Source organism: Gorilla gorilla, chromosome X (genome assembly GCF_029281585.2).
Source record: "Gorilla gorilla gorilla isolate KB3781 chromosome X, NHGRI_mGorGor1-v2.1_pri, whole genome shotgun sequence".
Classification (NCBI taxonomy): Eukaryota; Metazoa; Chordata; class Mammalia; order Primates; family Hominidae; genus Gorilla; species Gorilla gorilla.
The window spans coordinates 121,442,533-121,459,668 of NC_073247.2; the positions used below are offsets into that span (position 1 = coordinate 121,442,533).

General features: G+C 37.7%; 1 protein-coding gene across 6 annotated transcripts in view; it reads right to left on the reverse strand.

Moving 5' to 3' along the window:
• The window catches only part of ACSL4 (acyl-CoA synthetase long chain family member 4), a 92,516-nt gene that overhangs the window by 47,209 nt on the left and 28,171 nt on the right, over positions 1–17,136 (reverse strand). For 3 of the 6 annotated variants that reach the window (XM_019019525.3, XM_019019528.4, XM_019019527.4), the window contains exon 2: positions 7,590–7,642. The exons of the other annotated variants lie outside the window; for them this stretch is intronic. The gene's annotated coding sequence lies outside the window, so the exon portion shown is untranslated. The remainder of the gene's footprint in view (positions 1–7,589; positions 7,643–17,136) is intronic. 6 annotated transcript variants of the gene reach the window in all.

A 17,136-nucleotide genomic window follows, 5' to 3' on the forward strand; every position in this document is an offset into this window, starting at 1 on the left:
ATGGCTCTCTGTCTCCCAGTTCTCTGCTATTTTCTCTTGAACCCACTACAATCAGGCTTATGTCTCCTATCACTCTATAAACTTGTTCTCCTCATCAGGGTCTCCAATGACTTCCATGCTATTAGATCCAAAGGTCAATTAAAGCTCAGTTCTCTTCTTCCTTGACCCACTGGCAGCCTTTAACACAGCTGAGCCCTCTTCTGCTTTAAACTTCTTCACTTAGCTTCCAGGAAACCATATTCTTCAGGTTTTCTTCCTACTTCCCTGGCTATTCCTTTTCAGTCTTTTTTTTTCTGCTTCTTCCTCATATTCCTGGCCTCTAAATGGTATGGGGCTTGGTCCTTGAACCTCACAATTTTAAATACCACATATATGTCGTGATGACTTCCAAATTTTTCCCTCAAGCCTGGAAGTCTGCCTTAAACACTAGATTTGTATATCCAACTGTTTCCTCAACAGATCCACTTAGGTGTCAGTTAAATACCTCAAACTTAGCATGTTCAAAACTGAGGTCATCCTTCCACAATCCTATCTCACCCAGTCTTGCCCATCTCTATATATTCCACTTGCTTTGACCAAAAACCTTAGATTCACCCTTTTACCCCCCTCTTTCTCACACATTCCACAGGCAATTCACCAGCAAATCCTAATGGTTTGACTTACGAAAAAGGTGAATCTAATTCAACTACTTCTCACCACCTCCACTGTTACCATCCTGGTTTAAGCCAATATCATCTCTCATGTGGATAAATGGGATAGCCAATCTAGTCTCCCTGCTTCCATCTCATACCCCTACAATAAATTCTAAACTCAGAAGCCAGAGTACTATTCTCAAAATGTAAGTTAGATCATACCATTCCTCTGCTCAAAATCTTTCAAAGAATTCCCATATGACTCACCCAGAATATAAGCTAAAGTCCTTACTACAACCTACAAGACTATATAATCTTTCCCCTACCCCAAGGTTCTGACTTCACCTCCTAGTACGCTTTCCCTGGAACATTCTTCTGCAGTCCCATTGGTTCCTGCCCCATGGCCTTTGTACTTGATGTTCTCTCTGCCTGGAATGTTCTTCCAAGACATCTACGTAGCTTATTCTCTTGCCTCTTTTTTTTTTTCTTTACTCAAAGAACACCTTCTCAGTGAGGCATTTCTCCAGCCACCTTCTTTTGAAATTGTACTCCCCACACTTTCTATCCCTTACTTGCATTATTTTTTTCCTGAGTACTTTTACTAATATACCATGTTTTATTTTTCATGTTTACTGTCTATGCTCCCAGTAGAATATAAGCTTCACAAGGCAGAGAGTTTGTCTCATTTGCTGCTGAATCTGTGACTGGAACAGTGCCTCCGTGTGTTGGCTTCAATCAAATTGTTTACTGAATTAAGAATGTACTGGAATTATTCTGAATCTATAAGGTAAAAATATATGCAAGTACAATAACGTGAAGGTAGCTAACTTTAATCATCTTAAAAAACAATCATTTGTCCATGTCAACATCCTAGGAAATACTATACTCTTAAAATCCCTGGTAATTAAAATAAACTTGAACATGTTGTTAGTTGCTTAATAGAAAATATGAAACTGGAAAAACTGCCTGTTGCATAGAGTTGGAAAAGATTGGTGTTATAAAAGCATGAAGGTTACACAATTTGCACTATGTGCATTTTCACTGATAATTTTCACAAAGGTATGCTGTCCTTCCATGTATGAAGAGTGATACTGCTATCCCACCATTAGGAGGACATGAACTTTGAGTGGTGCTTCCTTGAGATCATGTATTTGTATGTCAGCCAGAAAAAGGCAGGGCATTATCTTCAGTCATTGGATAGTTAATTGCTCCTGTTGAACTTTACCATTCCATATGGGAATCATAGTAATAACCAGGTATTGAGCATTTACTACAGGCTAGATACTGTGCTAAGTCCTTCAGATATATTATCTCATTTAATCCTTCAGAAAACTCCTTTGAGGTAGTACCTTCATTTTAAAGATATAACAGACTCAGAGAGACTAAGTTGCCCAAGATAGCACAGCTGAGTAGAGATTCGAACCAGGTTGATTTGATTTTAAAGTCCATGTTTTTAGCTCAATTATCTGTGATCCTAGTCATACTGGTATAATCTAAATAAGTGAGAGTGACAAACTTTGGGTATGAAGAAATACTGGCAACAGTTTTGAGCACTAATCTGTCCTACATCCTAAGACATTTTGGGGGGGGGGCCTCTATAGATGTCCAGTAAGTACTAGAAGTTTTAGTGAAAAATCAGATTCAATTTTATTTTATTTTTTTGTTCTGAGGTGAGATTTAATAAGTATTTCATTCCAGTTACTTCAAACACTCCGAGATAGGTTAAATACAGAAAGCATTAGTGATACATTAAGCTCTAGTATACAAAGTAAACAAACACTACATATTAATTAAAGTCTGAATTTAAAAGAAGAAATCGTCTTACCCAGAAGCATGTGACACAACACCAATTTGAGAATGAAAGAGAAAAACTACTGAACTGCAGTTGGTTAATGCCAAGATATTTTTTCAAAAGTTTTAGAAAATGAACTAAACCAAGCAAGGATCCATGCATCTGCCAAGTTGAAACATACAGTAGTGACAAATTAACTTTGTCCTTGACATAAGATCTTACAAAAAGAGTTTTTAAATCAATTTGAAAATCAACAATTAACTATATAAGTGCTACTTTTTTAGAAGTCTCATTTTCAAGTTACACATTATTTAAGAGTAATTTAAACACCAAATAAAGAGACAATTTGCCTTCTGAAAAAGATTAGTTGTAACTAGTAAACATTAAATCAGAAAACAATTATAAAAGTTCCAAGAGATTAAACCGATAAGAATACCTGCTGTACTTTAAAAGATCATATTTCTAAATAGATGTTGCATCACAAAGACTTTTGTAAAGGGGTGGAGTGCTTCCTTAAAATCTTATTTTCTTTCATACACTATTAAAAACTTCCAAAGGATTGTAAAACATACCAGAGAAAGCTCAACTAGGTTGAGTCAGAATGGTTTCACTTTGTAAATGAAATCAAACTTCACAAGAGACATTACAATTAACTTTATACTTTAACATTAAAACTTAGAGAATGCCAATACATTAAGAAAATAAAAGCATTAAGAGTTGCTAACAAGATCTTTCATCAGTCTGCAAGACGAAATAATCATGTAAAATATATGTACCATTACGGCACTTGTCTCATCTGATTCAAATTGTTATATTGCAAATAACAAGCAGTCTACTCAATATCAAATAACTTGTGCAATCAAACCTTAAGCTCAAATATACAGTAATTATAATAAATACATTTTAAAACCAAGAAAAGCAAAACAAAACCTAAGATGACTATAGAGATGCCATATACCAACACATTACACCTGTGCCTGGCTAGTATGACTGAAAGCTTTTCACAATTATGACTGATCTTTGGGTGCGTCTCTCACAAGATAAACTGAACCTGTTTACTTCATCACCTGGAGAGGTATTAACTCCTGAAGTCGCCATTCTGCCAGTCTCTTTGCAGCTTTTCCCAGCAAAGAAAGCACCTCAGCTGCCATGTTGAAGATACTTTTAATGCTCTAGAGTGAATTCCCTCCCATCATGCCTTAAGAAGATCCCCAGCATGCATCAGATAATGTTGTTGCTAGGTCATAGGATGTTATAATCAGTATCCTATCTATGTATGTTAAAATGAGGAGCTCTAGGAGTCAATGTTGATGCCTACACACTTCACATACACTGCGTATAATTATACATCTATTCCTCATTTTAAGTGATCAAGATACACTTGATTTTTAAAAATGTAGCTTTCTAAAGCTGGGAATTGGTTGTATATAATTTAATCCAATAATTGGTTGTAAATAATCCAAAGCTTACATTTAAGGAATCTTGAGGATAAATCAGGCTAGAAGTGGCACCTACTGGCTAAGCATGATGCTATAATCAAACTTTATTAAACATAATGAAAAAGGGAGAAAAACTAAGTTCTGGGTGATATGTGTTTAGAGAGCAATACAAATGGTTCATTGCTGTAGAAGGGCAGCAGATAGCATAATGACAATGTCAATGTTGTACAACTGATGCTAAAGAGTAACTGCTGCAGGTCCCTGTACACAAAACCTTGCTGCTAAATTAAACTGCCCATTGTACCACAGTGCAGACTTTTATTTTATCTACAAAGTCTTCGATTTACTGGGTGCTTTTTCTCTGTTGGGATATATAGATGATTTTAACATAAGTTAACCAAAAATAATTGGGTTATAGAATTTAACTTTAAAGTTAACTTTTATAATAAATGTGTTTTGTTCAAGTGAAGAATATACAAAATATCTATAGGTTATACATCTATCTCTTGTCATCTTACATATTTATTATAATAAAGTAATACAACTTAGGGCTTTCAACCATGAGTGTAGATTCCAAAAAAGTCTTTAAGCAGCAGTAGTAGTTCCCATAGGAATATATTCATGTTACAGGGAGAATTTTACAACTATGCCTTTTTTTGCCACATGATCTGCCCTCCCCATCTGCCAGAGGAGGAACCAGCTTAATAGGTTAGTTTGTCAGTGTTCTTTTCAATATGTCAGACTGTTAATAAATTATGCAACAAGGCAGTCTTAAACCATTTCTTATAAAATGGCCAAATAAATGACTATAATTCAGCTGCCTGACCACCATAATACAAAATTGTATCATGATTTAAAAAAAAAAAACTCATTCTGCTTTTCAGTATTAAATAGATCTTAGAAGTGATTCTAATTAAATAACTCAAAGACTGATAAATCTGTTGAATATTGAAATCTTATGGCCATACAGTCAATGCTCACATATTAGCCGTAGTAAAGAATAGAAGGCCACATATTCTGAAGACAGCAGATAATTCAAAAATGCATTTTATCCTTATTAGCATTTCATTTTGAGTATGTCTGACATTTCAGAAATTAAAGAATTCCTACCTAAAGAAGGAAGTCACACAAAGCCAAATATAAGAAGCCATGGAAAAGTACCCCTAGAGTTAATATCTCCACATTAGGATTGGGAATACATTCCATTCTGTTCTCTCCCTCCACATTCATTTGTTTATCTGGCTTATGCTTCAGTAAGATGAGTGAGACAAGGGTGATAAGGGAGCTAATTATTTCCATTTTGAAACATATTTTGGGAAAGTTCAGACAAAGGCAATTGATGGGGGGGCCTCCAAAGTGTCACAGAGTACTATCTGCAATCTCCTGAACACAACTGGCCAGATATGTTCATGCCAGTGCTTCTGGTAACTCCTACTCTTCACCTTGGTAGTTTTTTCCCTTCCAAATCTAGATGGGCTGCAGATTGATTGCTATAAATATGTATGTGTGTGTGTAGGTGTGCATCTGTGAGAGAGAAAACAGTACTTTCTGTAGTTAAATTAACTATAGAAGTTTGAATACTACCACTCTTCACAGTGGCAGTATAGTCTGTCAACTTCCAAAAGGAAATAATAATTTTGTTGATATTTTAACTTCTTTGTCAGCCACTGGGTAGCGTGTAACACCTAAGTAGCTGAATTCGGTGACAGCTAATCCTGATCTGCTGATACATATCTCTGGCCATGTTTAAGATTCTTCTAATGCAGGCTAATCAGTGGACTTCAGCATTTAGCTATACAAAAACATGGCCTTTTGAATTTCTTTATACTTGGAAATCAAAAATAGTTATTAGCACATAAGAACTACTATATCTTCAGTTTCAAATTTATAACCTATTATAATGAAAGCAATTTTGAGAAGACCAAAAGTTCTAGAGAGACAGTATCAGATATAGGGTTTTAGTCCTGGTTCACAAGCTGCTGAGTGGTAAGACCTGGAACAAATTAACCTCTCAATGTCTGTTTCCTCATCTGTAAAATGAGAAAGTTGGGTTCATATTTTAAGATATCACAAAACAGTAAAAAATGTAAAAGAAAGAATTAGTGGGGGGAAATGACACAGAGCTACCAAGTTGTTGTTGTTTTGCCAGGCATGAATTTTTTTAAAGCCCTACCATTTACTATCACCATAATTTCATGAGATAAATAACATGTTTAATTCCCCTAAATTAGAAAGATATATTCTATAAGAAGCAATCCTTTAAACTGAAAATGTTTAGCTTTTAAAAACGTATGATCTGCTGTCCTTATTTTTCTCACTTCACCATGGACCAGTAAAAACGTTTTCACTAACCAGCACCGGTCTAAAAATCAACAATTGGGGACTATAGGACTAGGTAAATTTCAAAGTCCAAGCCTCAAACACTATGATTTTAATTTTAGGTGCTCTGTTGTATTTCTTTTACTCCATATTGTAGTCTAGAATAGATGCCTCAATGAAATATATACTTAAAAATTTATGAAGATCAGAAATACACGCAAATCAGTTTGAGAGACAGCCTCAATGTATACTTGCCCCGATACATTGAAGCTTATTCTTCAATAAGCTTCGGCACAAGTATACATTGTGGCTGTCTCTCAAAGAATAAGCTTCAGGCTGGCATGGTGGCTCATGCCTGTAATCCCAGCACTTTGGGAGGCCCAGGTGGGCGAATCACGAGGTCAGGAGTTTGAGACCAGCCTGGCCAACATGGTGAAACCCCGTCTCTAGTAAAAATACAAAAGTTAGCCAGGCGCCGTGGCGGGCACCTATAATCCCAGCTATTCAGGAGGCTAAGGCAGGAGAATTGCTTAAACCCAGGAGGCAGAGGTTGCAGTGAGCCGAGATCACACCACTGCACTCCAGTCTGGGTGACAGAGCAAGACTCCATCTTGGGGCAAAAAAAAAAAATAAGCTTCAACGTATCGGGGCAAGCATAAACTGCTATGGATTTAACTTCATCAATAATAATGAACCACTGAGGACAGGCGCGGTGGCTCACACCTGTAATCCAGCACTTTGGAAGGCCGAGGCGGGAGAATCATTTGAGGCCAGGAGTTCAAGACCAGCCTGGGCAACATGATGAAACCCCGTCTCTACTAAAAATACAAAAAAATAGCTGGGCGCGGTGGCACGTGCCTGTAATCCCAACTACTCAGGAGGAGGAGGCGGAGGTGGAGGTTGCAGTGAGCTGAGATGGCGCCACTACACTCAAGCCTGGAAGACAGAGCGAGACTCTGTCTCAACAACAACAATAATAATAATAATAATGAACCCCTGATTGTGCACTTACTGTTAAACCCATTTTAAAGATAAGGAAACAGATAATGAGAGACTAAGTAGTTTACCAAAGACACATATTCTATAAGCCTCAGTAGTCAGAACTGGAACTCCAATCCCTGACTCCAGTTTTGGGTATGACTCAAATAGAAAGACGTTGTTTGAATTTTAATTACCACTTGTTCTTTTACAAATGAGTGGCAAATGGTTTAAATTTTAGAAGCTGCACAGGGTAAAATGTTTTCCTATTTTGCTCTATAAAATAGTGCCTTTTTAAACACAATCATAAATATTGGTAGAGTTTTTCCTCTATAAAAAGGGTCAAGATGCCTGTTAGTGTGGTCACTTAATTTTCTCAAAAAGCTAATAAAATTACACATTTAGAATTTCTAAAGGACAAATACTTACAAATGTCCTCTTTTTCTCTTAAGAAGAACACGAATATCTTCTGTGATTTCAATCTGCAGTAAGAGACAGCATTTATGAGTACAGTGACATAAGAAAAGTGCCCCTTTAAAAGAAATATCGAGTGCTTGTTCACATTATCTGTGCACCTTAGCTCATAAGCCAGGTACTAAAGGAAAAGCAAGAAATGACTAGAGATGAGTGTCTGACTAGAATTAGTGCTATTAGGATCTCAGAAAGTAACTGAGCTAGACTCTAAGTGACAGTAGTTGAAACTCTATGGAAAAATGACAAGAAGCAAGAGCCATGTTCTTAACTGTTTTATTTGTATCTCTGAATCCCCCATGGTCAGGACCAAAGCCATGTTCAGACACAGAGACAATGTCTGACCACAGCAAACTAGTCAGTCACACAAGACAGCCATCCCCACACACACATGACTGTAGGCATCTATCCTCCCATCAAAACCAAAAACGAGTAAGTTCCTTGAAACAACATGAGGTTTCTTCCCAAATACAAATATGACACTGGTCTAGGTAGAAACCTAAATATATTTCCATCTTCTTTCAATTTGTAAACACATCATTTTTGTGACATTTTTCAAGATATACACCAAAAGGACCAGGTAATGGTGACTCATGCCTGTAATCCCAGCACCCTGGGAGACCAAGGCAGGCAGATACCTTGAATCCAGGAGTTCAAAACCAGTCTAGGAAAAATGGCAAAACCCCATCTCTACTAAAAATACAAAAAATTAGCCAAACATGGTGGTGCATGCCTGTAGTCCCAACTACTCAGGAGGCTGAAGTGAGAGGATCACCAGAGTCTGGGAGGTCAAGGCTGCAATGAGCCAAGATTGTACCACTGCACTCCAGCCTGTGCAACCAGAGTGAGATCCTGTCTAAAAAAAACAAGAAAGAAAAAAAGAAAAGAAAAAAGAAAAAGAAAAAAATATATACACCAGAAATGTTTGTCAGTTTAGGGTTGAGGGTTTGACCTATTTTGGACAATGCAGGAGTAAACTAGTTACCATCTGAATACTTGGTATAATAAAATAAGGCCCTTCAGTAATTTGATATTGCTTTCTACAGAGCTGGGGCCCCCTGGGCATGATGCTATATTCTGAAGAACTGAGGCTTTATTCCATCCAGCAGTATTCACTACTACTTGCATATGATTATGTTATGAGAATAACCCTTTGAGTTTTTTGTTTTGTTTGTTTTTTTTAGTCTAGACGCCCCCATGGAAGTCATATAAACGAACATCCACATAACTGTAATCATCACACTAACTAGCTGGTGTTAATTCATACAGTTAATTTTCTCTTTGCTACCATTAAAGAGATGAAGGAAAAATGATTTATATCCAAGCCTATTACTAACAAAGGTTAGTTAATAATAGTGAACTACTTTCGACTTTATGTTAATATCCACAATCTACTTTTGTTGAGGGGTTACCAGGGACAGTATCAGTATATGTCTTAACACAAATGGTTAAGATTACTTATAAACAGAAGTCAGGTTATTTCATATGTTCTTATTTTTCTTCCAGAAGGCTAACATTTGCTATTGACATGGGGGGGGGAGGGGAACTTGCATATAGATATTAAAATAAGATCCAAAGAGCTCACAAGGAGAATGCTGGAGAAGAAAATCTTCATATTTCTATATAAAAACGTACACATTTCCCCCATAGATAATTCCAATAACTTAAAAATGACCAAAAAAAAAACCCCATCCTTCTATAAAATCATCTAAAGATCTAAAGGTGGAAGTTGCAGGGGAGAGGGATAGGGGAAAATGCAAAACTATCCGCTAGTTTGCTTAATTTGGAAAATAACTCCATAAATAAATATTTGCAAAGGATAGTCAACTCTTGACCCTTGGTACTAGAGAGTGTCAGGGAATTCTCCAAGCTGGAGAGCCCCAGCTTAAACCTTCTACTCGTCTCCATTCTTGTAGCCCCAAATTGGCTGAGCAGGAGAAGCAACTCTCAGAGGTTCTCTAATGTGAAGGAAGTAATTTTTCTCAATGCCTATCACCTTAAAAGCCATTTCTTTCATCACAAAAAAATGAAAGTAGCAGCTACCCAGCAAAGAAAAGGAAACCAAATCACATTTTGTAACCTAGCCTAATTTAGTTCTACACAACAGAAAAACTGATCCTGCACTCTCCTCTCTCCTAGTCTCCTCCTACAAAATAGCATCTCCCTGTTAAAGTCATTATATTAAAATAAATTGAAGAAATAATTTAATATAAAAAACTAAGCAGATTACCACCACGTGGGTTGCATTTATAGATGATCAGGAATTGGGATGATTTAGCTAAAATTGTAAAACAAACTTTAGACTCTTTCACTTCAGATATATGCAAGGTTTTTTTCTAATATAAGAAAGTTAGAAAGTCTTAGCCTAGCAAATTTTTAACAGACTGAAGCATATAATATTGTTTGTTTCGACCTAACAGTAACCTGGTGGCACTAAAAAAAGAAAAAAGAGATAATACAGCATCAAGGGTTTATCATCTTACAATTAGAAAAGAAGGCAGCACTGAGAAAGCCCAACTCACCAAATGCCAGTGAGCAAAGCAAAGTCCACGCAGCTAATAGGAGAGCAAAAAGTGATATAAAAAAAGTAAAAACTGATACGAATACAAGGCAGTGTCGTTCAATTTCAGACAACCCTCATATTTGGGGACAGACTTTAAAACAAATCATTAATGTGTTTGGCTCTAGCCCTCTCTGCAAATAAGTTGGTCTGTTAAGCAATATTTTGAAAACATTCTTCCACAAGTAAAGTCCATACTAAACTTGTGATAGCATCTGTTGGAAATGTTTCAAGCACGAAGAATCATCGTCCTGGACTTAATGTCTCAAAAATCGATCTTAATAAGTTTAAAATAGAATGTTTCAGAAAACAGTGGAAAAATACTAAGAAAGCTCTTGGCCGGGTGCGGTGGCTCATGCCTATTATCCCAGTACTTTGGGAGGCTGAGGTGAGCAGATGACCTGAGTTCAAGAGTTTGAGACCAGTGTGGCCAACATGGCGAAACCCCATCTCTACTAAAAATACAAAAATTAGCTGGGTGTGGTGGTGCATGCCTATTAACCCAGCTACTGGGGAGGCTGCGGCAGGAGAATCGCTTGAACCCGGGAGTCAAGATCACGCCACCACACTCCAGCCTGGGTGACAGAGTGAGACTCGGTCTCAAAAACAAAAAGAAAAAAAGAAAAACATTAAGAAAGTTTTTAGCATTTAATGTTCAAATCTAAAAGTAAATTCTGGCCAAGTCCTTTTCAAAACAATTCCCTAAACAATGGTCCTTGATAGGTCTTATTTTAGTTAAGTATACATAAATCACATATTGGTTAATAGTAGATTAAAACTGCCATACTAAAATACATTTCAATGTTTAGAAATGTTGTTATCAAGAAATAATACAGGTCAAAAACAGTATGTATGACTGCATTCTAAATATGTACATATATTTGAGTGTTACATATTCATAGAAAAATTAGCAAAATGTACTTCAAATACTAACAGTTATTGCTGGGTGGTAGGATTAGAGGTGAATTGTTTTAATATTTGCATATATTTTGGGTTTTTTCCTGCTGATTTAGTGTCTTCCAAAATTTTCAAAATTAAAAATTGTATACTTAAAATTTATTTTAAAAATCATAAAGGAACAAGAAAATGTCTCATTAAAAACAGTACTAAAAAACTGTCGTAAGCCAGTCAAACTACTGGAAGGTATCACTCACATGCTAAGCTGTGGGAGAATCTTTTCCCCTTAAGAATATATGTGAGCCAGGCACAGTGGCTCACGCCTGTAATCCCAGCACTATCGGAGGCTGAGGGGGGCAGATCACAAGGTCAAGACCAGCCTGACCAACATGGTGAAACCCTATCGCTACTAAAAATACAAAAATTAGCCAGGCGTGGTGGTGGATGCCTGCAATCCTAGCTACTCAGGAGGCTGAGGCAGGAGAACTACTTGAACCCGGGAGGCAGAGGTTGCAGTGAGCTGAGATCACACACCACTGCACTCCAGCCTGGGCGACTGAGACTCGGTCTCAAAAAAAAAAAAAAAAAAAAAAAAAAAAAAAAAAAAAAAAAAAGAATATATGTGAATGTGGTCGGGCACGGTGGCTCACGCCTGCAATCCAAGCACTCTGGGAGGCCAAAGCGGGCAGATCACCTGAGGTCAGGAGTTCAAGACCAGCCTGGCCAACATGGTGAAAAACCCCCTCTCCACTAGAAATAACAAAAATAAATTAGCCGGGCACCATGGTGCACGCCTGTAACCCCAGCTACTCGGAAGGCTGAGACATGAGAATTACTTGAACCCGGGAGACAGAGGTTGCAGTGAGCCACGATTGCATCACTGCACTCCAGCCTGGGTGACAGAGTGAGACTCTGTCTCATAAAAAAAAAAAAAAAAAAGAATATATGTGAATGTGTAGCACAGGAGGACTAAGTGGTCATAAGATTGAGTCACTTGATTCGTAAATATTAACACATATTAAATAAATGTTATAACGTAAGTACAACTACCCAAAATCTAGCCTGTGCAATGTACAGAATGAACTAGATATCTTGCTTCATGGAAAAGTTAGATAACTTTTTTAAAAAGTTTTTTAAAAATATTCAGGGCTGGGCACGGTGGCTCATGCCTATAATCCCAGCACTTTGGGAGGCTGAGGCGGGTGGATCATGAGGTCAGGAGTTCGAGACCAGCCTGACCAACATGGTGAAACCCTGTCTCTACTAAAAATACAAAAATTAGCCAGGTGTGGTGGCGCACACCTGCAGTCCCAGCTACTCAGGAGGCTGAGGCAGGAGAATCACTTGAACCCGAGAGGCGGAGGCTGCGTGAGCCGAGATCGCACCATTGCACTCCAGCCTGGCTGACAGAGCGAGACTCCATCTCAAAATAAATAAATAAATAAATAAACAAACAAACAAACAATAAAATAAAAATATTCAAACATTACAAAATATATTAAATGAAGTGAAAGTGTCCTTTTTATCCAACCACCTAGAAATAACAGCTTTTTACGTTTGGTGGGTAACTTTGAAGCCTTTTTTCTAAGCATATTCTAATACACACATACATTTTTTTTTTTTGAGATGATGGAGTCTCACTCTGTCACCCAGACTGGAATGCAGTGGCATGATCTCGGCTCACTGCAACTTCCACTTCCCAGGTTCAAGTGATTCTCCTGCCTCAGCCTTCTGAGTAGCTGGGACTACAGGTGTGCACCACAGCACCCAGCTAATTTTTGTATTTTGAGTAGAGACAGGGTTTCACCATATTGGACAGGCTGGTCTTGAACTCCTGACCTCAAGTGAACCACCCACCTCGGCCTCCCAAAATGCTGGGATTACAGGCATGAGCCACCTCGCCTGGCCAACACATAGGATTTTTCTTCTTCTTCTTTTTTTTCTTTTTTTTTTTTTTTAGACAGAGTCTCGCTCTGTCGCCCAGGCTGGAGTGCAGTGGCATGATCTCGGCTCACTGCAACCTCCGCCTCACGGGTTCACACCATTCTCCTGCCTCAGCCTCCCGAGTAGCTGGGACTACAGGCACCCGCCACCACGCCTGGCTAATTTTGTGTATTTTTAGTAGAGATGGGGTTTCACTGTGTTAGCCAGGGTGGTTTCGATCTCCTGACCTTGTGATCCGCCTGCCTCGGCCTCCCAAAGTGCTGGGATTACAGGCGTGAGCCACTCCGCCTGGCCAACACATACAATTTTTAAACAAAAATTGAATCATACTATCTATACATGTCTGCAACTTGCTTTAAAAAAAAAAAAAAAAAACTGGGCCGGGCGCGGTGGCTCACGCCTGTAATCCCAACACTTTGGGAGGCTGAGGTGGGTGGATCACCTGAGGTCAGGAGTTCGAGACCAGCCTGGCCAACATGGTGAAACCCCATCTCTACTAAAAATACAAAAACAAAATCAGTCAAGCGTGGTGGTGGACGCCTGTAATCCCAGCTACTCGGGAGGCTGAAGCAGGAGAATCACTCAAACCCGGGAGGCGGAGGTTGCAGTGAGCCAAGATTGCGTCATTGCACTCCAGCCTGGGCGACAATGGCAAACCTCTGTCTCAAAAAAAACAAAAACAAAAACAAAAAACAAACTGACTCTCTTACGTGTCTTTCCATGGCAGAATACATAGATCTATTTTTTAACCATTCCAAGGCATTCCATTGATTGCATGACCATATCACAATTAAGTTAACCCATATTCTCTGTTGGTAGACATTTGGGGTTTTTCTAATTTCTGATCATTCGAAAGATCACAATGAACATCCCTATCAATATACTTATGCTAGTGATTCTAGAGGATTTATATCTAGCAGAACTGCTGATTCAAAAGGGTATGATCATTTTATATTTAGTCTATTAACAATTGCCCTCCAGGCCTAGAAGTAGTGATACCCCAATAGCAATGAGCATATCCAGCACACAGATCTTGTTCCAAATACTATTCTCCAAGAAAAAGAACCAGAGCTCTTTGGAGCAGTTGATTACAGGGCTGAGGCAGGAAATATTCAAGATGAGGTTAGTGTTATCTGGCGCCAAGGAATAAAAAAGTGCTGAATTTTTTTAAATGGGGACATGTGAAAAGGACACAGGGGCCAACCCAAAAAGAGTTCCCAATGGCCACAGCTGGTATTAACACAACCTGGGTAACAAATAACAGTAATACTAGATTATATCCCACAGAATAAAATAATACCCACAAGTCCATACTAATATAAATGAACGACTGAATAAGTAAATGAGGGAGAAGAGACTAATCTTCCTCGTAGAAGAATTCTAATAAATGTAGAAGGAATAAAGGAAATAGAAATCTCCATTAGAACACCACAGGAATAATTACTACAGGCAAAATCCATCAGTGAATGCTAATGCTGGTGAGCAAAAGCTGAAACTGGACATTACATGGTCTCAAAGTATCTCCCCCAAATATGTATTAATAAAAAGTGTGTGGATATTACTTCATTGCAAAGGGGAAAATAATAACATTACTGTGGAAAAACACAGTTGATACCATCTTAACTAGGTGATCAGAGTTACCATCACCAATAATAAGGTACATCTATATCATGTAAGCCCTAGCTTGATTCACTGAGAAGAACACAGCATCATTTTTGTGGTATTCTTGCCCAAATTGCATAATCTCAATCAAATCATGAAAAAACATTAGATTAACCCAGATTAGGAACATTTTTAGTTTTTATAATTGTACTATAATTGTGTAACATGTTAGCATTAGGGGAAATTGGGTAAAGGACCCATGGAAATGGTGTATGATTTTTGCAACTCTATTGTGAGTCTAAAACTTATTTTTTTAAAAAAAAAGTAAAAATGCCCTCTAAAAAAGAATATACTGTTTCATATTCCCACCGGCAGTATATTAATATGCCCATTTCCCCATATCTCCTCCAATACTGGATTGAACTGTTTGATAGATACCAAAAACACTGTCTTAATTTTTGCTTTTCACTATTAGCCAATGAACATATGAAAATATTTCACTGGCTGGGTATGGTGGCTCACGCCTGTAATCCCAGCACTTTGGGAGGCCGAGGTGGGCAGAACACTTGAGGTCAGGAGTTCGAGGTCAGCCTGGCCAACACGGTGAAACCCTGTCTCTAGCAAAAATACAAACATTAGCCAGGTGTGGTAGCAGGCACCTGTAATCCCAGCTATTCGGGAGGCTGAGGCAGGAGAACTGGTTGAATCTGGGAGGTGGAGGTTGCAGTGAGCCAAGATCGCACCACTGCAGAGTGAGACTCCATCTCAAATAAAAAAAAAAATTCACTATGTCTTAATTTCTTAGACATATTAGATAAATATTGTGGGTTTTTTTGTTGTTGTTGGCTGTTTGTTTTTTAGTTTTAAGTAGTAAAATATATCTCCTTTATGGCTTCTGGGTCATTTTCCCACTTCAAGACTATAAAATTATTCCCTCACATTTCTTAGAAGTATGATTATTAGGTCACAGATCTTATAAACTATGCCATATTCACATTATCTGATACCTTCTTGCTTGAGATACCAAACTGCATATCCATGACAACAGTCATATTTCTTTGCATAGATAAATATGCAGTATTCTGATAGTTTTCACTTTATCCATTTTGAAGCAATGTTTATTTTTATTTTTCTTATTTAAATAAGGTAAAAATTACAGCAAATAAGCAATGCTTATTTATCTTAGACCCATTCTCTTCATCTAAACTCAAAGACAGAGTCTAGTTTGAATGCCAAGAGAAACAGTCCAATCTTAGCTAATAATTCTATTATCATTCATTTTGTTACATAAATTCTCCCCCATGATTAGTATGAAGACATATAAATACAATGTAGATCTATCAAGTGCCAATGAACTGCAAGCACACAAATTTCACTCCTTACATACCAAGTTGTAGACTCTCAGAACCAAAATAGGCTTTAAAGTAAAGATAATGAGCTTGTCTCTAAAAAAGAAACACTTCTCTTGGGCAAACCTGGAGGACACTATGCTAAGTGAAATAAGCTAGACACAGAAGGACAAATACTACATTACACCATTTATAGAAGGAAACTAAAAGAGTCAAACTCATAGAAGCAGAGAGCAGAATGGTGGTGACCAGGGGCTGGGTAGAGGGAGAAACAGGATGGTATTAGTCAAATGATACAAAGTTTCAGTCATGAAAGATGAAAAAGTCCCAGAGATCTACTGTACAGCATGGTGCCTATAGTTAACAATATTGCATTGTGTATTTTAAAATTTGCTAATAGGGTATATCTTATTTTAAGTGTTTTCATCTCACACACACACACACACACAAATAACAATACATAAGAGGGCAGGAGGAAACTTTTGGAAGTGATGGATGGGTTTATGGCATAGATTGTGGTGATGATTCTCTCCGAACTCATTGAGTTGTATACATTCCATCTTTACAGCTTTTTGTATGTCAATCATACCACAATAAAATGGTTTTAAAAAATGAGAGATGGGTCATTAATTATTGTCCATTTTTGGTGCCAATAGTTTTCAAAGGCAACTTTTTAATTATATAGGTGTAATCATTCTCTAGGGAAAAATGAATACAAATTAGAGTGTGCACACAGAGGTTTCCAAATGAATCCATCCATCTCTCTTTAGGAAGTCTCTGCAGTGTACATTTCTTAGGACAGTTTTGCTTAAGGAAGTTTAGCTTGTTCTGCTACCAGTGACAGAGAGCAGGGTAAAAGACACAGGGAACCAGTGAGATGCCTACTAAAATAAGAAATGGAAGATGCTCAAAGACAAACATTGCCTGGTTTGACATTTTGTCTGTGTGGTTTATTCTGCCTATTTGCTTCCTTTACCTGAGGCTTAATTGAAATCTCCAGTTTCTGAACCATACTTTTTATCTCGGCTTTGAAATTCAGTTTAAATATGTACCTTTTGGGAAATTGTTGCTATTTATTTTTTTAACCACAAACCCACCCATCCTTCATATTTAGTGACAAATAGAAGCTATTAAAACACTAGAGGGATTTTCA